The 25,133-nt window shown below is 45.8% G+C and overlaps 2 non-coding genes across 2 annotated transcripts; both read left to right on the forward strand.

Moving 5' to 3' along the window:
• The first annotated feature begins 21,311 nt into the window (after positions 1–21,311).
• On the forward strand, positions 21,312–21,384 carry TRNAK-UUU (transfer RNA lysine (anticodon UUU)). The gene has a single exon. It is a non-coding gene; the product is annotated as a tRNA-Lys (tRNA).
• Positions 21,385–21,588: 204 nt separating this feature from the next.
• TRNAQ-CUG (transfer RNA glutamine (anticodon CUG)) lies at positions 21,589–21,660 on the forward strand. The gene has a single exon. It is a non-coding gene; the product is annotated as a tRNA-Gln (tRNA).
• The last annotated feature ends 3,473 nt before the right edge of the window (positions 21,661–25,133 follow it).

A 25,133-nucleotide genomic window follows, 5' to 3' on the forward strand; every position in this document is an offset into this window, starting at 1 on the left:
CGGAATACATTTTAATAATGGAGGAATCCGATGAACTATAAAGCTCTTTTTTACAGACGTCCAGTATAGGGTGGCTCAGAAAGTCGGGTCAGTAGGGGCAGGTCAGAAAGGGGATTATACTCTTAGGTTTTTTCCGTAAAGTCACGTAGGTAAAAATAAAGAATAAAGAATAAATAATAATTAATAATATAAATAAAATAATAAATCTGTGATTTTGAAATAATAATAGAAATAAAATAGTAAATCAGCGATTCATTATTTTATTTATTATTATTATTATTTCTGGTGTAATGAATTAAATCGGGGCCCCTGTCCACCCCCTTTGTAGCATGGGACCCGGGCCCGTCTCTAGCCCATGCCACCCCCCTCCCCCGGTGCAATTCTACTGCCTGCACACTCCATAGCTACGCCACTGCAGCATACAATACACAAAAACTAAAAAAACATATTCACTTTCAGCTCAATATTTGAAACACTAATACTAATTTTGCGATGTGTATGTATGTTGAACTTCTTTCGCGCCGTACGTAGCCGACCGTGCTGATCTCTTCCAAGATGTACACAACGGATGTATGTTGAACCTCTTGCGCGCCCTACGGACCGAACAGTGCCAATTGGAGGTGCCGACATGCAATGGGTGAGCTTTTAGGCTGCCACTGAAATGGCCATTCACCGTGTCTGCTTAACAACGAGCAGAGCGCGCTCGCATTTGGTGTCGCGTGCCCCGCGCCTTTTCCACGTGTTGTTATCACGTCCAACATTGGAACCCTACTCCCTCCCTCCCCACCACCACCACCACACCGCCGCCTCTTTCCCTCAGTGGTTTGGGCCAATAGGTCCCGTCAACTTAAACACCCCTCCCCCCCCCCCCCCCCCACTTTGCCAACCCAATGGTTGTGGCAACATCTGTGAGAGATTAGCGGGTGGCTGCGATGGGGAGTCAATTTATCACCAACTTCCCCGCTGCCCTGGACGCGCGCTAAGAGTGGGCACGGGGTGGGGGGGGGGGGTAGAGGCTTGGCCCCCCACAAAATGTGGCAGATGAACGGCGCTCAGCTATTGGGACCTCAGCGAAGTTGTTGGAGATAGGGGATCCTTTATTCCAGGGCGTGCCAAACTCTAAATGCCGAACAGCCCAAATGTTCACTTGGCAGCTGCTCCCCATCTCTGCCCTCTCGTCTGCCTAACTCCTCAAGCAGCAGCAGCAGCAACAACAACAACAGCAGCAAGAAAAAGAACAATGCACACAAAAACTTCCCCGACAAAATTAGCCCCGTCGAGCACTGTGTAACGAGCATTAGTGAACGCGAGTAATGGGTTTGCCATTCAAACGGCAGCTTACGATCTTGGCTGTCGGGAGGACTTAACTTTTTAGTTAAAATGCCATGGCCTATGAGTTTATTTGTATCACCCCCCCTCCTCCTCTCCCTTTTCTATAGTCAACAACGCTGTTCAATGCTGCTGCGATGCATTGGAAAACGGCAGGGGTGCGGCTGCCGAACGTGAGCGAATGTTGAGCAGATTTCATGTTAGCCGAGCAGGTTTGCTGGAAAGTGTCTACATTTGCATCACAAATCATCGCAATGAGAATCGCTGTTGACGTTTTCATAACAGCTCTTGCCCCCCCCCCCCCCATGTAACACGCACTAGGCTAGGAAGAAAAATTATTACGGTTATATAAATGTACGACTCAGAATGTATGACGTGTAAACATTGTGACATTTTACAATTTTGTACGGGCAGAATGTATGATGGTATATATTACATTGTTAACAGACTCGAATTTTTTTTATATTTGACCTTTTTTGTCAAAATGTTTTACACTTCCTTGCCGTTTCCTTGCATGTACCCAGAAGCCTCCCATGCATGTGCCCCTTGGAAAAGAGACATTTCATTGCAGTTGACATGAATTTTAGATTTTAAGTTTTCGTGACTGCAAGGATTCATACTCTTTGGTTTTTTCGGTAAAGTCACGTAGGTAGAAAAGTTAAAATAAATTTCGATTTAAAGCTTTCGCGACTGCAGGGATTCATCTTCTTGGTTCTTTCGGTAAAAGTCACGTAGAAGGGAAAGAATTTTATGATTATTATTATTATTTTATTATTTCCCTTCTACGTGACTTTACCGAAAGAACCAAGAAGAAGTTAAAATAAATTTAATAACGACGTTTCGGGCGCAACACAAGCGTCCTTCTTCAGGTGGGGACAACTTAGCGAAAGCACACCGCTTAGTTGACATGGATGTTTAAGGCCTGAAACATCACACAATGGATTCAACACAAACAGAATGTTATCTCTGCATGTATGTATTAAAACAACAAAATAAGTGACAGCGATTAGTCACTGCACTGCTGGATGAAGGCCTACCCATGCCCCGGTGGTCACCAGGGTGGTTTGACCATACTTCACCACTCTGCTCAGTACCAGATGATGAAAAGGAGAGGCCCAGGATATATATTCCTAGCGATGTTCCCCATCGCCAGGCACTGAGCTCGGGTCGCTGGGTTCACGGCTCAGTGCGTAAACCACTGCGCCACCGCTCCACCCCACACGTACATTGTGTGCGCGCGTGCACAATTATATATATACCGTATATATAACAAAACGCATTTATGGTCATTCTGGGGCTGCAAAAATATAGCTGGTGGTTCGAATTATAAAATGCAAAAAGCACACAGTGGTGCAATTACTTTCGAGAATTCCCTCGCAAAAACGTAACCGTGTCGCAGAAAGCGGTGGCATAAACCATCCTTGGCCGCAGAGATATTTTCTGGACGTGAGCCATGGCCGACGGTCACGGTGAATAAATAAACACGCCTTCGCTGGTGCATGTGTCGTTTAAGCGAGGCGGTCCGTCCGTGGAAGCCGAACAAGAAATATGTCGTAAGTATTCTTCAAGGGCGTGTAAAACAGTGGGTGTTATTTTTGCAAGAAATATGTATATATACATTATAATTTTTTTTTTTAAGAATGTGTATTATTTTTAATATACATTATTTTGGCGTTACTAACCGAGACCATCGTGTAGACATTATTTTTTTGTTAAATTGCGAGAAAATGTTGAGAGTAAAACATTTATAATGTAACGATACTTGTGCGGGCTTTCTCGGTGGAGCTGCATGGTTGTGCGTCGTGATTGCTGTGCTGCGCCGCGTTGAGTTTGGGGCAAAGATGTCTGACGTTTAAGCTCCTTGTACTGGGAGCTTCTTCAGCTCTCGAAGAATTTACAGCTCTTTACAGCCAATCCATTGCAAAGAACTTATTAAAGGAGGCTTCAGACTTAAGATAAATATCAGCAAAACGAACGTGACGCGCAATGTGTCCGAGCGCTCGCCATCTCTTGGCTTTGTGCTGAATTAAAATGCAAACAAACAAAAAAATGCGATTTTATTTTAAAAAACAACGTCTTCAAGAAATATATTGCTTGCGCATGTTTCTCTCGGGCTGGGGAATAGGTGATTAGGTGTGTGAAGGCACAACGGCCTTCGCTTGGGTGCGTTTGCCAAACAGACGCCGCATTATGCGCTCCAATTTCCCCGCACATCGGTCTGGCCAACGCGTGCAAACGTCGCTTTGCTGGAGACCAGTCTGGGGATTGTGGCTCTACATTCACGTGCGGGTGGGTTTAATGCACAGTGGGGCAGTTAAACCTCCCTGCCACCGTTCGCCCGTCGGTATAAATTGGTACACCACAAACGTGACCAATATCATCCATAATAGAAGTTTTGGGTTAGATCGCCTGATGAAGCTGGTTGTAATTACTGGCGAAACGTCGTACTCAGATTGTAAATGTTGTGGCTTGGCTCTCCAACACACCGGTGTGCTGTACTAGTACACTACACTATACACTACACTATACTACTATACACTACACTACTACACTATACACTACTATACACTACACTATACACTACACTACTATACACTACACTATACACTACACTATACACTACACTATACTACTATACACTACACTACTATACACTACACTATACACTACACTATACACTAGTACACTACACTATACACTACACTACACATTACACTACACACTACACTATACACTACACACTAGTGCTGTACTAGTGACGAATTGTCCACGTTCTGTTCACGTGACAACCCTTACTAGTTGGCTGTGTCGGGTGGTGGCGGGTTTAACGACACATTTATATATTTACGAGATCTAACCCAAATAACTTCTATGACGGATGGTGCACCACAGTTGGTCAATCGGAAGGTCGTGTTTGGTAGCGTAAACTGTGGGTGCTCCCATCTCTTCCAAGATGTGCGGCATGTGTTGAACTTCTTTCGCACCGTACGTAGCCAACCGTGCTAATCGGAGGTGCGGGGGAACCACAACAACAAACTAAACACAAAAAAAGCAGTCCGTCTGAACAGCGTGGAAGAGTAAGCCAATGATCTTATTGAGGGAATCTCTAAATCTCACCGTAGTGGAGGCGCTTCTGCCAAGCAGTGGCACGGGTCATTCATTATGGTACACGGCTGTTCCCCTATAACGCGATAACTGCGTTCCTGAAGAGCCCTGCGTTGTGGAAAAATCGCGTTCTCATAAATGATATGTAACATAGGGGCTAAAGCAGAGTCCGCGATAACGCGCGAGATACGTACGCGGGCTGGACAAAGACTGAGGCGCGTGGGTAGCATCGAGAATGATCCAGCAGCATCCCACTGCCTTGTGTCACGCTCTGTCGAGGGCAGCCGTACGACTGCTTATTGCTACTCGCACGACGTAGTTCTGTTCACTCGATCGCGTTATATCGATTTCGCATCCACGTTATATATAAAAAGTGTTCCCCTAATACCTTCACCGCATCATATCAAATTGGCGTTATGAAAACACGCGGCGTGATAGGAGAACAGACTGTACGTGTACATTTCGATTTAAAGCTTTCGTGACTGCAGGGATTCATCTTCTTGGTATTTGGCTTCTATTAATTATTTTATTATGTTGTATTTTTTAATTGTATTATTTCCATTCTACGTGACTTTACCGAAAGAACCAAGAAGATGTACGTGTACAATTTTTTTTTTACCATTTTAATGCACAATGGGATGGGAAGAATGCAGTCAAACCTCGCCTCTATGATCACTGGGACCTGAACCCCCGCCACTCTTCCCCCGCTGGTCCAAGCATGGTCCACGTTCTTGTTTTATGAACAGCACCAGGAACTGGGTCTGTGTGCCCACCATCGCATGAGCCATGGGGCCCGGTAGGTTCAGCCCCCAACTCAACCCCTCCAACTCCATCCCAACTTCTGTCTGCCGTGGCTGCGTTGTTGAGGTCAGGTACTATATATGTATTTTTGAAAGTTTGTTTTAATTTTGCGAAATCTAATCTAAGTCGTCGTTATAATTTGTATTTTTGGGTTATTTGTTGTCGTTCACGATGTGTGTATGATAAACTTTGTTCTACTTTAAGGTAACAAGCTATTGGAAGGTAATATGTTGGTTATTAGTGCCTCTCAAGCAAGTCACGTTCGCAAAGTGTCAGAGTTGACATTCAAACTCAAAACAAAAACTAAACATCTTTATTTTACCAGCTAAGGCCCACTGAGCAATAGAGCTCGTTTGCAGAAGCGACCTGGCCACAAACGATAGTTCAACGGAGTTGAACTATCGTTTGCAGCCAAATGCTGTCAACGCACGTTGCAAGCCTCGTGTTAGTTTCCTGCACTAGTCTGGAGCCAGACACAGACTCATCCCATCGGTCGCCAAGATTCTATGAACGGAAGTGATGACGAAGGGCATTCGGCCCCCCCCACTGATCCCCCGTGAGCATCCACGTCTCGACGACATTGAGCAAGACAGCAAAGCACAATAACCTTACAAAAAACAACATCCTTCTGCTTAAGATACGGATATGATTATTGCTTGTGACGGTGATTATTATTCAGCTCCGTCGCAGTCAATGTTAAGTGTGATTGCACAAAAGCTGCGATGTGGTGGCGTGCGTCCAGTTTTCGTGCACGACATTCGCCATTGTGTTCGCGCGTGCAAGGTATGCCACGCTATGGGGGAAACACAATTATGTTGATGATCGACAGACAAACGGCGTTGTCCTCTTGCCGAGGGTCAAGTGTATTCGCGTGCTGACAATTGGCCAGACTTGCTTTTGCGCAGACAATGGCTGAGCTTTCGACACACTTTGCAAGAGTCTGCCTCCGATCTGTCATTCAAAACTGGCTCACAATAAATGAAGCGAACGAAGCGAGGTTGTTGATTGTTTGGATGCGGATAATGCTGGTATTTCGCACGCTGGTCTCTCAACGCAACCGTGAGCACACAATCGTCGACGTTGATGATTCACAAAAACGTGTAATTTGTGTCCCTGTGAGAATACAATCGGTTTGACGGACCGCGTGGTCTTCTGCGTGACACAAATAACTTGCCCCTATGAGTCCACGTTTAACCCGCTTAGCGGAAAATTCCTCCCAAGATTTTAAAACTGCTCTTGCAGGACCCTAAGGGAAGTGAAAAGCTTCGCATGGATCCAGCAGTTTCCTCCGGGCTGCCTGAAGGATCTGTTTCAATTTTGTTTAAAGTTGTCCTCCAGGGTTACTTAGAAATAGGATGTGCTGGAGGGTATTTAATTTCACGCGAATACACTAACGTTTTTATGGCCCTGCCTGGGCTTGCAGATGTATTGTTGTCGATTATAAAATGTGTAATATCCATTTTCCAAGTGTATTGTTATATTTTTTTATAATGGTGTAATTATGTTTGCACTGTTTTGTACACACATTACTGAACGCGGTGCTTAGTGGGAAGGGTTTTAGTGGATCCAGTCCACTTCTGAGAATCCCAAACCCATTGGGCTGCAACGGTGCCCAGGAGATGGCAGTCCAGCAAGTGGGTTACGAGCTTATCTCCTCGTATGTGTAGATTTTCTCCTGGCATTCCAGTTTTTTTTTTATCCTCACGTGAAAATATTGCGCCTAACAAAGGAACTAACATACCATCGCAAAACCCCTCATGGCAAAACAGTCTTGTGACCCATTGTAACTTTACGGGGTTAATCATATTATTCATCATAATCATTTAAACTTGTATGTACATTGTCTTTGTGTTCACGCATCAAACAAAAAAAGAGAATATATCTCCCGTGCGAGTTTTGACAACCGGTGAAGATTTAAAGCGTAAAAAATTATCGTGATATTAACAAAATAAAGGGATATATGAGAAACGAAACATATTTTAAACTCGCCCTTTCAATCCACAACTGGACGAAGACTTCCCAAAACCGTGTCGGCCACGTGGCACGCTTCGCCATACTTCACCACGTCAGTCTGCGCGGCTTCAGCTAAAGTTGCACCTCGTGACTGCTTTGGATATCGCTCGCCACCGACGATATCCACGGCCGAAACTCAAACTCAGGTATATCGGTTCACGGCGTGGCACGCCAGCCACTGCACCGCCACCCCCGGGCCACCGAACATTCTACCGTATAATAGCTTTTATTCTAAAGCTGTCGTATCGATAACCAACGAGGAGCAACAACGAGCTGGGGGAGCCACGCACGCCACGAAGCAAATTCTAAAACATTCCTCGTTGTGTGGATGGAAACCATGGGGCGCCTGCTGATGACGCCCCCCCCTCGCTCCGTGTGAACGCGCCACGGTGAAGGGGGGGGGATCTGACATGAAGAGGAAGCGTGCTTGCCAAAAACGTCACGAGCACGACGCTCAGAACCAAACCGGCGGAGACAACCGTGATATCCTGGCCGGGACAGCGCAAAAAAAAGTAGCAAAAAAAAATCTCGTAAATAAATCGAAAGGCAGCACTCTAGCCAGCCTTTGCTTTGCGGGGGAGAGCAGGGGGGGGGGTATTAAGAATTATTTTTAGTTATTTTTTTAATGTTTGGTGTCTGTACGCTGTTGTCATTGTTGGCTGTAGTCGTGCGAACACATCATCAGTCTATATAGTTGCGAAGGCAATCGCTAAACCCATTCTTTTCCTCCGTGCGGGCGAAGCTGGGAGACGTTAATGTTGAATTCGTTAATCGCCTCCACAACGAGACAGAAAATTCCCAATAACGCCGACTTGTCGGTCTCAATTATGACAACGTGGTAACCGCACTTGAGGGGAGAGCGTTTAACACGCGCCAACGCGTAATATCAGCAACGGCACGCAGCCCGATCGCAATCTGATCATGATAGCAGATCAGCAGCAGCACTTAGCAAGGCTGTTTAAAGCAAAAGCGAGATCATGACGGAGTGGGCATGGTTAACCCACGTGGTCTCTTGCTCCCAGCGCGATGCATGTGGAACGGACTGGGTCAATTTGCTGCGTTTCCATGGTCATTAGAAACCAGACCCGGGCCAATGCCGCTCTGGGTACGTTCCAGCATGGTCACGTTTCTTGTCCCAACGTTTCGACTTGATGGGTAGGGCCCCTCCCAACCACCCCTCACCTCTCCCCTGGCCCTCCTTCCTTTCCTTTCACGGCTGGGGCAAAGTGATCATACATTTTCATCCAATTTTAAGCAAGGTTGACACATGCATGGGTTGGCTAATGCTCCTTCAAAGAGAGGAAGAGCAAAACAACACAAACTCTCTCCTGAAGACCTCTCGTGGCTAGCAGACATCGACATTGCTATTTAGCTCTTGAACATATTTCCACATGCAACAATAGAATCGCTCACGTCATCCTAAAGTCTACCACGTTTGGAATTCATCCGCACTGTGTTTATGGTGGCAATGGCATTTTGATAAGCAAGAGATTCAATTGACCAGAGATCTCTTCCACGTTGACCCCACGACGTAGCAACTGTTTCCGAGGGCGGCCCGTTTGAGATGCGAGCTACACGCCACGAGAAAATAAATCCACGTGGCCCGGTTACTGCTTCACTACGGTGGCGAGATGTTAACTACCTCGCCTGGTATGCAGGAGTGCGTGGGTTCGATTCTGACCCTGACGCCTGCTGTATATTTGGAATGTGCGTGTCTCTCTCCCTGTGGTCGCGTGGATTTTTCTCCGGGTCCTGCGGTCTTTCCCTCCACATTTATAAACGCGCGTTGACAGTATTTGGCTGCTTTCCATTTCCACGTGATAACCCACTTTGTTGAACTATCATATGTGGCCAGGTCGCTTCTGAAAATGAGCTATATTGTTCAGTGGTAAAATAAATATATTTTCATAGTTTCGTTTTAGTTTTGAGTTTTACAGCTCGCTTGGCTCAATGGCTGACATGCCTGATGTGGAAATTTCGGCCGAGTTCACTTACCTCGTTCTTAAACTGGTCCAGCCAAGTTTCAAGCGGTCACGCGAATGCCACAATGTGTTTGCAGTCAGAATCTGAATCTTTATTTAGACTGGAAGAATCCGATGAGCTATGATGTTCTTTTTCACAGATTTCTAGTAGGGGCGGGTCAGAAAGTTTCAACAACAACAGCAACGATACGAAAAACAACAATGCAAAAAAGCAAAACAGTCGCAAAAAAGTCTTCCCATTCCTGTGGCCGTGACAATTTGTGTCGACCTGTGGCTGAGCTCATGAAATCGCAATATTCCAGCCAGCCATGCCAGAGGCGATACCCGCATCACGTCTTCATTGCACGGGACCCGATAACTACCGCACACTGCAAGTGCGGCAGTAGGACGTGCGGAGTTCACACGTAGGCGCTGGATCTGACTCTGTCCAGGCATTGTGCCGACAGCACAGTGTTAGCACGGCAGGAAAACCTTTTCCGAACATTTCCTGCCCTTCACCAAAAAATGTGTTTATGATGCAATTACGGTTGCCTTTTCTTTTTGTTTTGTTTCCTGACCCAAATGGACCGGAGGTGCCTCACGACCAGGGCTTGCCAATAGAATTAATGCAGCACTCCTTTATGTCATAGTCTGCATTACACAACAGCGAGCCGGAGAGTGCAGAGCGGCGATTAGAAACACGTGTGCGCCGTTACGTTTGGAGCGCATTTCCGTGCGCATAGACGAGGCGCAAACGGCCCGAGCGGCGTTCGTGGCAACGCACCTCCGATTAGCACGGGGTTGGCTACGTACGGTGCGAAAGAAGTTCAACATACGTACGTACGTATTGTGTGCTCTTGCAAGGGCAACGTACGTATATAACTGAAAACTAGTTTTACTGGACACATTGAATAGTCTGCGACCAGGTGAGAGCGAATCCCTTTGCATGAGAGATCGGTTAAAATGCAAGAGGATGCATTGCGCTCGTGAGAACAATGAGATGCGAGGGAAACGAGAAATGCATCTGTCGCAGTGAGAAGGAGTGACGCTGGGAAAATGGACAAATCGTGACAACGTCTGTTGTTCGCTCCCGCAAAGGTGCAAGGATTTTGCTGCCCGCAAATGCAAACGGCGAGAGAGATGCCATCAGGGAGAAACGGTGCGGAGATTTGACGAATGGCTCTTTTACTCTGACCACGACATGCTGCAGTTCACAAGCCCAGATCGGTCCAGGCTGCCTGTCAGACAGCACGGTGTCGAGGTGTCAGCTCTATCCACCGCCGCACAGCCAAGACCTAAGTCCTCCCACCCCCCACCCCCCCCCCCAGTGAATACTTTTCTGAACAAAACACTGCAAAGGTTTTCGCGGTCGGGCCGTGTAACTCCCAGGCGGGCTCTCGGGTGTTTTGGCGTCCAGTTGCTCGGGAAAGTGTCTGACATTACGCTTCTTCGAATTCAAGATTCGTGAAATGTGTTGAGAAGCTCTCCACGCATCACGTGGCGTGAAATGTCGGACGCGGTGCCGAGCAAGCGCGCGGCACAACTGACGGTGAGCAAATTTCGACGGCTTTCGGCAACGCTGTCCGACACTCCGCTCAGCGTGATGGGAGCTTTCTTCGGGAACCGAATTCCAGATGTAAAGCAACAGTACGACGAAGCTCCCCGGCACGTGGAGCGGACACGTCAGACGATCATTGCCCAACAACAACGCGGCACAACTCCGATGTCCTATTTGGGAGAGCAACTCCGTACCTACCACGGTGGTGCCTCCAATTACAGAGTCTACACATGTACGTACAGCGTGCGCGCCCGGGTGTAATTTATTACGCCCGGTATACATGTGTTATGGTCGGCAGGGGCTTCAAGGGAGAAGGAGGAAGTGGTCGGTGACATGTTAACACGTGGGCCGTTAACTGAGGCCAAGCTGACGTGTGCAGCTCTGCAATTAGCCGAGCCTCCCTCTGTGGGGTCGCGACCTCGGCGACCCCTTCTATGCCTGATGCAGACACCCCTGCCAGCTGAGTGGCTGTAAATACATGCAGGCCATGTGGCTCCCCCCACCCCCCCCCCATTACCAGACACAGAACACAAGGCAGAGAACACCCACCCACGCACCTCCCAGTGCACTAAACAATGGCTCTGAGCCGACGGTAAGCATGATGCTTTCACTGTCTAAAGCTCTCAAGAGTGATTGCGAATAAATTACAATTTCGTAGGAAATTCATGGTTTGGCAGACAGTTGAGCTCTGTTCAATTTTGTTGTTTAACGCTGTTGTCATATTTCACAAAATTTTCATGAAATGTAATTTACAGCACTTTCTCCATTTTACTACTGGATGAAGGCCTCCAACCCCACGCCAATGCAGGGGATCGTGGGGGGTCGTTTGGCCAAGCTTGGGGAAGGCGCGGAGCCCAGAAGTGAATTCTCATTCCAGTCGCCACTGATGTTAGCCGTGGCCAGGGATCAAACTCAAGTCGTAAAGGTTCATAGGGCAGCGGTTGCAACCGCTGCGCCACGAACCCATGCGCTCCCCCTCTCCCCCCTCCTCAACTGCTCCGTTTTTCCCAAACACATACATTACCCATTAGGGGCATTATCAGACATGTTTCATTATTGTTATAATGTTGTCCACAGAACTCGGGGCCAGGTTTTGTGCAAGTATTATTCCAAGGCTTGCCAGCCGGGCCACTGCCAAAAAAATAAAATGAATTACTGAATAAATTATTTTCAGTTTGATTTTGCCTGCAGGCACACTTGTTCAGCGCAGTATAAGGTATGTGTGAATGTTCGTAGATGTGTGTATGTAGGTGTACACCATCGGGGGAGTGGTAGTGCAGAGGTTAGCGCGTTGCGCTATGAACCGGGCAACCTGTGTTCGATTCCCGGTCACGGCCAACACCAGTGACGATGACCTCTGCGTTGTGGGGAACTGCATGAAGCCAAAGAGCTTCGACATATGTTTGTTTCAGCAGGCTGTAGTGATTTTGAAAAATGGAACATAATAATAAAACAAAAATCTACGTTTCAAAAGAAGAACGTGTAAATTTCGATTTTAAGCTTCCGTGACTGCAGGGATTCATCTTCTTGGTTCTTTCGGTAAAGTCACGTAGAAGGGAAATAATAACAATAAAACATAATAAGATAATTCTCACGACGTTTCGGCCACAACGCAAGCAGCCGTCCTCAGGTGAAGAACAGGTCTGTCGGAAAGACAGAGTCTGAATGAAGACCTGGTCTTCACCTGAGGACGACTGCTTGCGTTGTGGCCGGAACGTCGTGAGAATTATCTTATTATGTTTTATTATTATTATTATTTTATTATTTCCCTTCTACGTGACTTTACCGAAACAACCAAGAAGAAGAACGTTTAAAATCAATGCACATTACATGCTATGACATAAGGATCAGAAGCACGCAGATTGACAGAACATGGCACCAACGTTGAGAAATGCATAAAGAAGCATTGGAAAGGTACAAGCTTGGAATTGTGTCAAGAGGCAGGAAGAGGATCCCGTGCATTCGAGGACTAACGCAAGTTCGAGACATCGTATTGAATGTCAACGAAAGCGGCATTCGGCAGGACGCAGTCACCGTACAGGGATTAAGCAAGATCAGAGCCGTCGCCCAATGAAGGCACACGACCGAGTGGACGTCCACCGCAGAGGCGGAACAACAACATTGGCTTGCGTGTCAGAGCTCCACGGATTGTCGCATGTTGCATTGTGCGATAGATGGCGACGGCCTGGACAGACCTTCATGCAGCAGTGGATCGATCGTGGCAAGATGACTCTCGTGCACTGCTTCACTCCGCTACTCCCTGACGCGGTTATCTGGGACTGACCACGTGAAATGTGAAATTGTAGTTGTTGCCAATGCATCTACATCGGCCGTGCGATAGAACAAGACTGCTCGAGACATTGCAGCAAGCTCCCAGCAAGTACTTGAAGCCCATGTGCACGTGTCTGACTTGATGACACCGTTCCGTGACGCTTCTGACACGCACTGGTGCCACAGACAAATTACCTTCTCCCCCTCCGCCCATCCTGTATGAGCAACACCACACGGGGGGTAAAGTTTACGCCTGATTTAGTAAGCGTCCTGAACTATTGTGATCATACTTACGACCTTCATTACACGGCTGTCCAAAGCTCAGAGGAAGGATTTGTGTTGCAAACGTCACGCTGTATATCGGTGGTTGTTGGTATGAGCTTTCGTGTGCAAAGAACGAACTACTGTAGGTAGGGCCCCCTGTTCGATATCTCTCCGTCTTCATAGCCCAGCGAACCGAGCCTCCCTGGCCTGTTGAACCTGGTGCAGTTGCACCACCGAACACACTCGATGGTAAGCAAACTGCTGAATGTTTAGACGAAGACACAAAATATATTATTTTACATCTTACGTTTCGGCTATGTGTTGGAACACCAATTATTATTTTATTGACAGCACATGAAGCAAACATTTTTTTTAACAGAGTCAAAGTAACACCAATCATTATTTTTTGATTGCCCCGTAAAGCATTTTATTTTTGTTGCAAAGAGCCAAAGTAAACGTGAACGCTCCTCCACTTGGCTTGAACGCAGGGCGACACTCTGGCAGACACCACTACCGCTCTGCAGGGCTAAGATGCAGTAACATAAGAGCTCCAGTGAAATTACATTTGCAGGAATTTTCTCCAAAACATACAATATCATTTGAGGAATAGTTGGTGGTGGTGGGTGGGGGGGGGATAGCTGGGCTGGTGGGAGACCTATGGCCCTTGTTCATCATCACCGCTCAGAATTTAAATATTTACTTCCAAACGCGTTAACCTCTGGAATGTCACGCAGCGGCATGTTCTTGCAACTCGCGTAATTCACCAGCCTCTCAAACATACAAACCCGTAGCAGGGGAACGACTGTGGCCACGTGCGTTGCGTGCATGTCCGCGGTTTAATTCTACGCACGCTTGTTGGAAATTCGTGATCAAAACACAGAGCCGGGTGGTCTTCGCGTGACAAATTCATTGCAATGTAAAGTGAGTCGAAGTATATATTTTTTTGTTTGTCCTTTAACACGTGACTTGTTTGCATGGCTGTTTGCTTGCCGTGGTGAAAACGCGTGCGCGTCATCACCAGGCCAGCTTCTCTGCTAAAAGCCACAGCGCCCTTATTCATATTCTTAGGTTTTTTCGGTAAAGTCACGTAGGTAAAATTTTTTTGTTAATTAATTAAAGTAAAATAAAATAAATTAAAAAATCACGACGTTTCGGAAGCAACTACAAGCCTCCGTCTTCAGGTGGAACCGTCACAGCCACGACAGCTGCATCAAGTAAATGCTTTTAAATATACTTGATACAGCTGTCGTGGCTGTGACGGTCCCACCTGAAGACGGAGGCTTGTGTTGCTTCCGAAACGTCGTGATTTTTTATTTTGTTTTATTTTACTTTTATTAATTTAATTCTTTTACCTACGTGACTTTACCGTAAAAACCTAAAAATATGAATCCTTGCAGTCACGAAAGCTTCAAATTCTAGAACACAGTGCCCTTACTTGAGCCTCTGCCGGCGGCGTTGGCCGAGGATGCCACGGCGTGTTGGTTTCGCGGTTGCGCCTGTCACAGCTCTCCGATGTTCTTTCGGGCTGCACTTTGCGCGTCGTTTTGGCACGACGTTTCGCCTCTACGCGATGGGAGCTTTTTTTTCCCACGAACTCGATTCGAGATAACACAAGCAACGTGTACGCAGCAGAAGCTCTCGGCTCGTGGAGCGAAACGTCAGACATCTTGCCGACAAACGCACGCGCCGGAGAGCTTGCTGAGGCTACTTGCTGCCCCTCTCGTCAGGCAGGTGGTTTGCGGCTGATTTATTAACGAGTGCCAACCAAGAATACCGAGAGTCAACGACACTTGCACGTTCCGTGCTCGGGTTTCAAGCCGGGCTGCCACTTTTCCCCGAGATTTACGGTCGCCTCTCCGTCTCGAAACGAGCTGCACGCGCGCTATTTCAGAACTCTTCCGGAATGGCAGACCCCCGGAGCACGACGCTGGCTAAAATACGAGGCAATTAAACCAATACCTGGGAGATGTGTTTTGTGGAGATGGCCATTGTAAAACCTCTTACAACTTCTCGTTGGCAGAATTACTGCATCGCTGTTGATGACGATGACCGCAGATGGAAGCATAACGTTCGGAGCATTACAGCTGGCTCCTTTAAAGACCATTTGAGAGCTCAGGCAAGCACTTTATTAACGACGTGCAATACTGGGCAAAGTTAATTTAATTTGGAGACCCATGTGAACATACATTGATCGGAAAATAAAATACATTTGTTCGTGTGCACCAAAATATCATGTGCGCGCCACCGACCTGTGTGACTCTATAAATGTCCACACCGATCATGTCAACGCGCGCGGGCGTAAAAATACATCGTTTGAGATACGAAAAAAGCTGGCGTAACACAACTGACAAATACTCCTACACGCGATGAGGCATCGACGTACGCTAACGCATGTAGAAGTGGCCGTATTAAGAACGCTGAAGACGAACGCGCGGGGTCCACGTTAGACGAATTGCACCCTAGACTCGTGCAGCAGCAGCGCCGCCGCTTTTATGAACGCTTTTGGCCGTCGTTCGAAAGAGGCCCCGCGCGTGTCGAATTCCGCGATAACCCACACACGCACGTGTGCCGCATTATACACACATAGTTTGTATCTGTGCTTCGTCACAGACACCACATGGTTTTTGACACAAATCATTTCTCTCTTGACAAGAGAAAGGGCTGGGGGGGGGGGGCTGAGAAAGAATGGGTTGGAGAGTCAAGCAAAACAAAAAAGCCACTTTGCGAAAAATGATGAGCTTGCTGATAAAGCACGTGTCACTATTGCTAGCTACCTCGAGGGAATATTCCTCTCAATGGCGCTGCAATTAAGTTATGAAGTCAAAACATGGAAGGCTGAGGTTGGAAACCACACGGAGAAGGCACAGCATAAACAAGCCAAGCCATCTCCTTCCTTGCTGGAGCCGAACTGTTTGGCATTTCCAGACGCCAAACGGTTGAAGGGTCTCTTGCTCCCAAGATTACGTTTCCACGTTGTCTGCAGCGCGCACACAAACGGGCGCGATAATTCAATTCATGGCAAGGTCCAGGTCTGGAGGAAATGAATCGTGTCAGGCAATAGTTCACTAATTAGACCTTCGCTCGAAAATGTTTACTGAAACCGGTGGACACCCTCTTCCACCTCCCGGGGAACGCGTTATGGGGGTAGGCGCGTGAAGCAACGAGCCCCCAAATGCAGAAGCAGAACGCGAACGACTAAATGCTTTCACATAGGCGGCAGTGAAACCGATTTGTTGAAATTCAATCGTGAAACGTTGCCTTTTGTATTTTTTCTGAGTACGCCGCGGGTGCTCTTCAACTTCGTGTGTTAGTTCCTTGTGTCAAGTGATAACATTTTTGAAATATGAATCATCCGCAGTGATAGACAGCTTTTAAAGTGCATATTACAATACTCTAGTGTCCATATAAATACGGTAATAGAATATTACATTTATTCGCTAAAGGTTTCAAATGTTTACTTTTTTAACAAACATATTGAATATTAAACCCCTTAAACCATCATCATCCATATTTTAGCCAATCTTGGATTAAAGATTCCCATTATTATCATTGTACTCTATTAGTGTCGTGGTACTATTACTCTACTCTATTAGTGTAGTATTATTACGATACTATATTTGTGTAGTATTATTAATTGGAGCGGCTCTCAGTAGTTTTGCCTGGCCAATCACCGCGGTTCGCAAGAATGAAACAAACGCCTTTTAACCACACTTGCAGCAGATGGCTATTGGCCCGACACCAAGCAAAACAACAGTTATATCCCTCAACGTGGCCCAGCTTGCGTTGTTCAGAGAAAAAAAAAATAAGAAAGATAAAGAACACAGGCCTGCAATTACTTGCTTCCGTCACTGCTGATGGACGGGTCTCCACCAGAGGAAGCTGTAGAGGGCCCTCCTCTAGAAGAGACGTTTAGCCTCCACTGGCACGCTGACATAGCCACCTTGGAAGAGGTAGGAGTACCCACATTTTACCGCTCATGATGGACTAACTGGATTGCAACTAAATGATACTGCCGGGTGAACAAAGGTGGAGGCGATTTGCGCTGAATACTCAGGGGGACAGGTGACATCTAAGACGTCGCGGACAATCATGTAATAAAGGATTATTCAATAATCTGAGTGCTTGTGCAATATAATGACCTGTACTGTGCGCCAAGCTAACTCGATTATTTATTTTTCTGCTTAAGACCCCATTTTGCACATGCTGGCGTCATTAGCCTCCATGCAGAATGTTTACAAGTTCACCTAACTCCCTCTCCCCCCCCCCACCGCCAACTCACCCCCACCTCGTTCAGGGAATAGTTCAAACTGCTTCGCCGCCGCCCCTAATTTTAATTTTCTCTTGACATGAAACACCACGGTGGCAAATTCCTGCAAGAGCTGCTGCTGGTGGTGGTGGTGGGGGGTGTCTGCAGCATCTCTAGGAATCGTTACAGGCGGCTTTGTGGACAGAAAGGTGCCCTCATTGCAACGAGCGTGTGGGCCCCGCGCGCTCGTTTTGGACCCAAGGGGTTGGCGATGGTGGCAACGACCAGGAAACGTCTGGTTGGCGCAGAAGTGAAGCGGGGATTTCTTGAGACCACCCAGTCGCAGTGGCACATGCAACACATCAAGACACGCGCATGCTTTTAGCCTGATTATGGCCCAATCCAAAGCCGCAGTTATGGCCTCCCTTCCTCAAATGTCCTAACGAGAGCATCAATTGAGTGCTCAGTTGATACGTGTGCAGGGCCCGTGCGGTGTGTGTATTTATTTTCTGACGTTGCAGGGTAATTGGCGGACCCCATAATTGCAAACTGTAATCTATAGTTAGAAAAACAACCCCACAGCCACTTGTAAACACACATGAAACACGTTTGGTATAATTAAATAACGTTCTTTTAAAACAAGGACCAGTTTAAAGAAAATATTCTCTTCCAAATAAGCTATGAGTTGTTTAGACTACGCCATTCTAAAAAAGACTTAAAAGTAGACTAATAATGACGATGTTGATCTTGAATGGACACATTTGCTGTAATAGTCCACTATCGCCACCTACTGGCGAGGCATGCAATGCCCAGATGAATAAATCAAATGCCGTGCGGGTTGTAACCGCAAACGCACGACGCAATATCGAACACTCGATGCCACAAAATTAAAATAAATATGTACACAATGTTTTTTTAATATTAAAATGCAATGCTTATTATCGATGAAAATAATGAGAACGTTAAGTAGCCAAAATCAGCAAATAGCAGAAGGATGTTGTGGGGCAACAATCAAAACAAACTCACGTTACTTCCCAGGATATACCGTAAAAAGAACAATTCATTATTGTCTAGGAAATATTTTAAATATACAAAGTCAAAAAATGCCGTTGTTTGCAAGGTCAACATTCAACCAGCTAACTTACATCAACACACCAGAAGGTTCGCTTTAAAACTATATCTTGGCTGTCCATCGACAACGATTATGATGAGTGCTCTTCTTGTGGGGGGTGTAGGGGTTATCGCTTTTTGCGCCCGTGCAACTTCATGAGTTTGGCAAGATGCTCCCAGTCACATCCTTGACCTGCATCTTCCGCTATTCGCTGTCGCCGCGTGGCTTTAAAAGAAGGGGGGGGGGGGGGGGTTGGAGCTTGAAGCCTGCCCTGGGAGTGGGTCGGGGGTGCACAGTCCTTCGTGGGGCTGAACGATTTGGGGAAAATATCTAATTGCGATTTTTCTGACTGCGATTGCGATTAAAATGTTTTAAGTCACACTTCAGTTCAATATTCAGTGTAATATATTTAAAACATGTGATGGAGCATTACCACATGATACCATAAAAATATAAACTGCTCTATATATTCTAATTCAAAGATGAGAACTTAAAAGATATGAATTTCTTCCAACATGTATTTATTAAAAATTTTAATTGAAATTGAACATTTAAACATAGAACAATTGTAAAGTTAAATAAAAAAGTTATAATAATAAAAAAAATAAAACAATTCCAATAATAAAGTAATAGGACTTTTCAAATCGCAAAAAATCACAGCCTATGCGATTTGCTAATCGCATTGTTTCAAATTGCGATTTCTACTTGAAATTGATTAATCGTTCAGCCCTAGTCCCTAGGCCCACCATCTTCACTGAAGCCAAACATTCTAGATTTGAAGTTTTCGTGACTGCAAGGATTCATACTATTTGGTTTTTTTCGGTAAAGTCACGTAGGTAAAAATAAATAATAATAAATAAAAAGAATAGAAATAATAATAGAAATAAAATAATAAATCACGACGTTTCGGGTGCAACACAATCGTCCTTCAGACACACCTGAGCGGTTGTGCTTTCGCTACGTTGTCCCCACCTGCAGAAGGACGCTTGTGTTGCGCCCGAACCGTCGTGATTTAATTTATTTCAATTTTTTACCTACGTCACTTTACCGAAAAAAACAAAGTGCATGAAGCCAAACAGACTCGGGTGGCACGGGGAACTCAAGTCGACTTTCGTCTGGCCAAATCTGCAGGGGACTGCCGGAGATCCGATTTGTTCAATACCCCTCCACAGATTTGGAGCAGAGGTCGCAAACGGGTTTTGACTCCTTACCCGTACCCGGCCGGGTACGGGTAAGGACCTGATTGCGACCTCTGGGATGAAGCCATGTTGCAGGCGCGGGTGGGTTGATTCTAGGAACTTGAATTGTGAGAAGAGACAAGACGTTGGGAAATGAGTGACAAACGGTGACTCACCAGTGACTCACGGCCTACCCGTACCCGGCCGCACCAGGGTCGCAAACGGGTACCCTACCCGTACCCGGCCGGGTACGGGTAGCCGGGTATCGGGTACGGTACGGGTATCGGGTACCCGGTTGCGCCCTCTGGTGGCCCGTTGTGGATGCCTCTGGGTACCACTGCAGCTCCCCCTACTGGCCTGGCACCGATGATGTCGCGGGACACGAGTGGCCATGGGCTGTCAACGGGGAGGCACAGCAGGCAGTCTTCGCGATGGAGAGAGGCTCTCTGTACTGGCAAGGAAGATTCTAGAGTTGAAGTTTTCGTGACCGCAAGGATCCACACACTCTTTGGCACTTTCGGTAAAGTCACGTAGGTGAAAATAAAAAAAATAAAAAAACGCCCAAAGTAAAATAGCAGCATTGTTAAACGCTGGGGATGCAATTGACTCGGTAAAATAGACTACGTGACTTTACCGAAAGAACCAAAGAGCATGGCAAGGAAGACGCAAAACAGCGGCAGCGTTTGACAGCATGGGTAGCAAAACAAAGCAAAGCAAGCATTTAAATTTCGATTTAAAGCTTTCGTGACTGCCGGGATTCATCTTCTTGGTTCTTTCGGTAAAGTCACGTAGAATGGATATAATAAAATAATAAAAATAAAGCATAATATAATTTTTATTTTATTATTTCCATTCTACGTGACTTTACCGAAAGAACCAAGAAGACAAAGCAAGCATGGCAATGAGAGCAGCAGGCAAACAAGCATGCACCTATCAGCTGATCATAATCACTGCACTAGGCGCATCACATCACCCTGTGGTTGAGAAGACCACCAACCCAAAAACCAGTTAAGGTCTTCTTGATTCTTTCGGTAAAGTCACGTAGAAGGGAAGTAATAAAATAATAAAAATAAAACATAATAAAATTCAATTCTCACGACGTCTCGGCCACAACGCACGTCGTGAGAATTATTTTATTATGTTTTATTTTTATTATTTTATTACTTCCCTTCTAGGTGACTTTACCGAAAGAACCAAGAAGATGAATCCCTGCAGTCACGAAAGCTTTAAATCTAAACCAGTTAAGGCTTCACGCACATTATCGGATTAACTAAAATTCCCACCCACCTTGAGGAGGTGGGTGTATGGGTGTGTACGGATGAATTGACTCAATAATATATAAATGGCCGTGAGGTGGGTTGAGGTTTTCATCCAGCAGTGGATTGAGAACGGCAAGACTGAGAAGACACAACACAATAGAGCCACGCTTTCGTCCTTGTGGTTAAAGGGGCCTGTGGCGTCTGTGGAAGTCAGAGCCCGGATAGCTCAGTCGGTAGAGCATCAGACTTTTAATCTGAGGGTCCAGGGTTCAAGTCCCTGTTCGGGCGCTAGTATTTTTCTTGTTTCAATAAGAACGGTCCGACGAGGCGTGCGTCTACCCGTGACTGTTTTTCTCGCGATCATCTAAAATTAGCGCGCGTACCGTTTTCGCGGAGTTAAACGATGTGTAAGCACAATTATAATTTCGAAATAACGCAACACATGTGCGCGTATGTTCTTAAGCACTATTTGCTCGGCTTGGCTCCGTCGGGGGTTCCATGGTGTAATGGTTAGCACTCTGGACTCTGAATCCAGCGATCCGAGTTCAAATCTCGGTGGGACCTTAATCTTTTATTACAAATTGCTGCTTTTTCGCCTTCGACGCCTGTCAACTTTGTGAGTTCTCCCACCATGTAAAAATATTCACGCGCGCAAATAAAGCGAGGTGCTCGTTATTCAATCGGAAACGTTTTTTTTGTCATCGTCGGTTAACATTGCCCAGCACGTGGTTAACACTGCCATCTAGTGGGATAAGCCGAGTGTGTTTCGAGAACGCGACGTGCAATCAACTTTCATTGGAATGGACGTGACATTCTATCCTATTCAACAGCAGGTGGCACAATAGAGGCCAATCCCTCAGTTGCGCAGTGGTCAACCATACATCACATCTTTTGTTTAATTCTCATCAGGCTCCATGTTGTTAAGTCTCCCACACTTGTTATCCATTCGATCTCTCCTGGCCTCTCGATGTACGTGCTATGAAGAAGTGAAGTTGCCCAAATGCTTGCCTATTGTGTCCATGCATTCTCTTGCAAGTCAGTGTTCTGTGTTGAGTTCGCATTGTGCTTGTGTCACCTCTGCCAACGCGACATCTCCAAACAATTAGTTGTAATGTGATACATCATGCATGTTCCGGCACACTCGGCTGCACTTAGCCCAGGACGCTGGCTGAATATTCTGTGCCCGCTATTGGATTTCGTGGCTTGTGATGATGATGATGATATACGACGAGCTCTGCGTTTCATAGAAGTCCGTCCACTTCGCAGAGTGACTGCAAATACAACGATGTAAGAATCGACTGGTCTAAGTTGTCACTCTATGTGGTGGGAAGATTGAAAAGGACACTTCATTCCTGAAAATATAACTTGTGTTATCACAAAATGCAGCGAGTTATTTTGTTTTGCTTAAATCAGTGCGAATTTCTTGATATGAAATGATGCAACAAAAAAACATTGACACGTGTCGAAGAAAATGGCAGTGGCAGGCAAAGGAGAGAACGTGCCTCAAAGTACGCCCACTGCGGAGACGGAGTGTGATACAATCAGCTGGTGGCGCAGGTGCTAGATGGATTAGTAACGGCGCAGCACCGCGAGGCATTGCGGCGGATAGGGAAGGTTGGTCCTGGCTGGTGTTAAAAGTAATGGCGAGTGAATGTCGACATCTAGTGGAAAGCACGTGGATGTTCGAAACAGCCAAACCTATATTCTTAGGTTTTTTCGGTAAAGTCACGTAGGTACAAAAACATGAAAAAGTAAAATAAAATAAAAATCACGACGTTTCGGAGGCAACACCAGCTTCCGTCTTCAGGTGGTACCGTCACAGCCACGACAGCTGTATCAAGTAAATGAGAGATTGCAGAAGCTACCACTCCGTTTATATAATGGTTGGAGAAGGTGGTGGAGCAAGGGCCGCATACTTTTTATTAATATGGTAAGGTGAGGCTTAAGACTAAGAATAGACTGCATAACAAAGGCTGAGAGGTGCGGTTTGTGACTCAACCTGTAACAGGGAGACCACCACTAGACATGGTAAAACTGTGATGGTTGTCTGTCAAATAAGATTGGCAAATAAGTGTAGTTAAATCTTCTCTCCATAACAAAGGCTCAGCCTTTGTTATGCAGTCTATTCTTAGTCTTAAGCCTCACCTTACCGTATTAATAAAAAAAGTATGCGGCCCTTGCTCCACCACCTTCTCCAACCATTATATAAACGGAGTGGTAGCTTCTGCAATCTCTCATTTACTTGATACAGCTGTCGTGGCTGTGACGATACAGCCAAACCTGCCATCGACTAAAACACGTTCCTTCGGAGTGGGCAGGTAGGAATTTGGTTGGACAGCGCGGCGTTCGGGGGGGGGGGCAGTTGGATGAGTGGGCGTGTTTACCCTTCCCCCCCACCCACCCTCCCCGACATCGTCAACCAATCGTGGCGTAGCTCGGTGTTCGGTGGGGAGGGGCATGGGTGGGCGGAATTCCGGATCTGCACGACAGACAGACAAATAATCCCTGGTGGGCAGTATGGAACCTGTTGTCCCTACCTGTATAAAGTGCTGCACTGTCGTCCTGGATGTTGAAGCGACGCCAGAATTCCCCCGCCATTCGCCACCTTCTTAGAACTTAAATTTCGATTTAAAGCTTTCGTGACTGCAGGGATTCATCTTCTTGGTTCTTTCGGTAAAGTCACGTAGAATGGAAATAATAAAATAATAAAAATAAACATAATAAAATAATTCTCACGACGTTTCGGCCACAACGCAAGCAGCCATCCTCAGGTGAAGAACATGTCTGTCGAGAAGACAGAGTCTGAATGAAAACTTCTTAAAACTTAATAACGCATCACGAGTACAATCATATAAACCCCCACAGAATTTCGTCTCTGCACGCAAAACTAAACATGTCTGCAGTTAGTAGTAGGTTTTACCCTTTTAAAGTGGTACAAAACTGACACCTTTATTCAAGGCATCATGTTTGCAATAACCACAACACAAGTAGTCAAAAAAGCAAACAAAAAGAAGCAACTCTGATAATGATAATAATGATAATAATATGCTCTGTCCTTGAAGTTGATTGGTCCACACCCGAGACGGCTTTCTCGGGTGTGGACCAATCAACTTCAAGGACAGTGCATATTATTATCATTATCAGAGTTGCTTCTTTTTGTTTGCTTTGTTGACTACTTGTGTTGTGGTTATTGCAAACATGATGCCTTGAATAAAGGTGTCAGTTTTGTACCAGTTTAAAAGGGTAAAAACCTACTGGTTAAAGAGATCTCATAATGTCTGTAGTTAATCGGCCAGTGTGGGTCTTCCGGACTAATGTTAACCAGCAACGCAACATCAACCTCGGCTCCGACAAGATGATTCTATAATAAACTGTAAAAAAATATCAACTACTCCACACATTCGTTAATAACGCCGACTTAAAAGGAAATGTATAGAGTTGGCGACGCTTTGGACAATTCACCTTAAAGTTTGGTCGTACATGTTATGTATATCGTTTATTGTTATATTTGAATCACAGTTCCTATGATCACTGTTGCATTGTTTTTGTAGCTTTATTTTGGTGATTTTGAAAACTTTTGGTTTAGCCATGTTTGTTTGTTGTAGTACAGAGTTAGCCTGATAACTTTAATCTACATTGTCTTATGGTTGTTATTGTTTGACTTGCATCCCACTGGGAATTTTGCACACAGCGTTGAAATACGTTGTTTTTTCTGGAAGACTTTGCTGTTTTTTCCTGGATTTTTCTTTTGCGTGTAGTCACTTGAAGATATTTATTGTTTATGTTTTTGTTTTGTTGCGGTTGCACTCGGGTCAAGAGCCGCATGACTCACAGGGTTATACCTAATAAATGAAACTGAAACTGAAAAAAACAATTCTAGATTTGAAGCTTTCGTGACTGCAAGGATTCATACTCTTAGTTCTTTCGGTAAAGTCACGTAGGTAAAAATATGAAATAAAAATTAATAAAAATAAAACAATAAAATCACGACGTGATCAGGTGGGACCGTCACAGCCAGATTTGCTGCATCAAGTGAT

This window comes from Lethenteron reissneri, chromosome 16, assembly GCF_015708825.2.
Source record: "Lethenteron reissneri isolate LAM-NWPU_2019-01 chromosome 16, ASM1570882v1, whole genome shotgun sequence".
NCBI classification, from domain to species: domain Eukaryota; kingdom Metazoa; phylum Chordata; class Hyperoartia; order Petromyzontiformes; family Petromyzontidae; genus Lethenteron; species Lethenteron reissneri.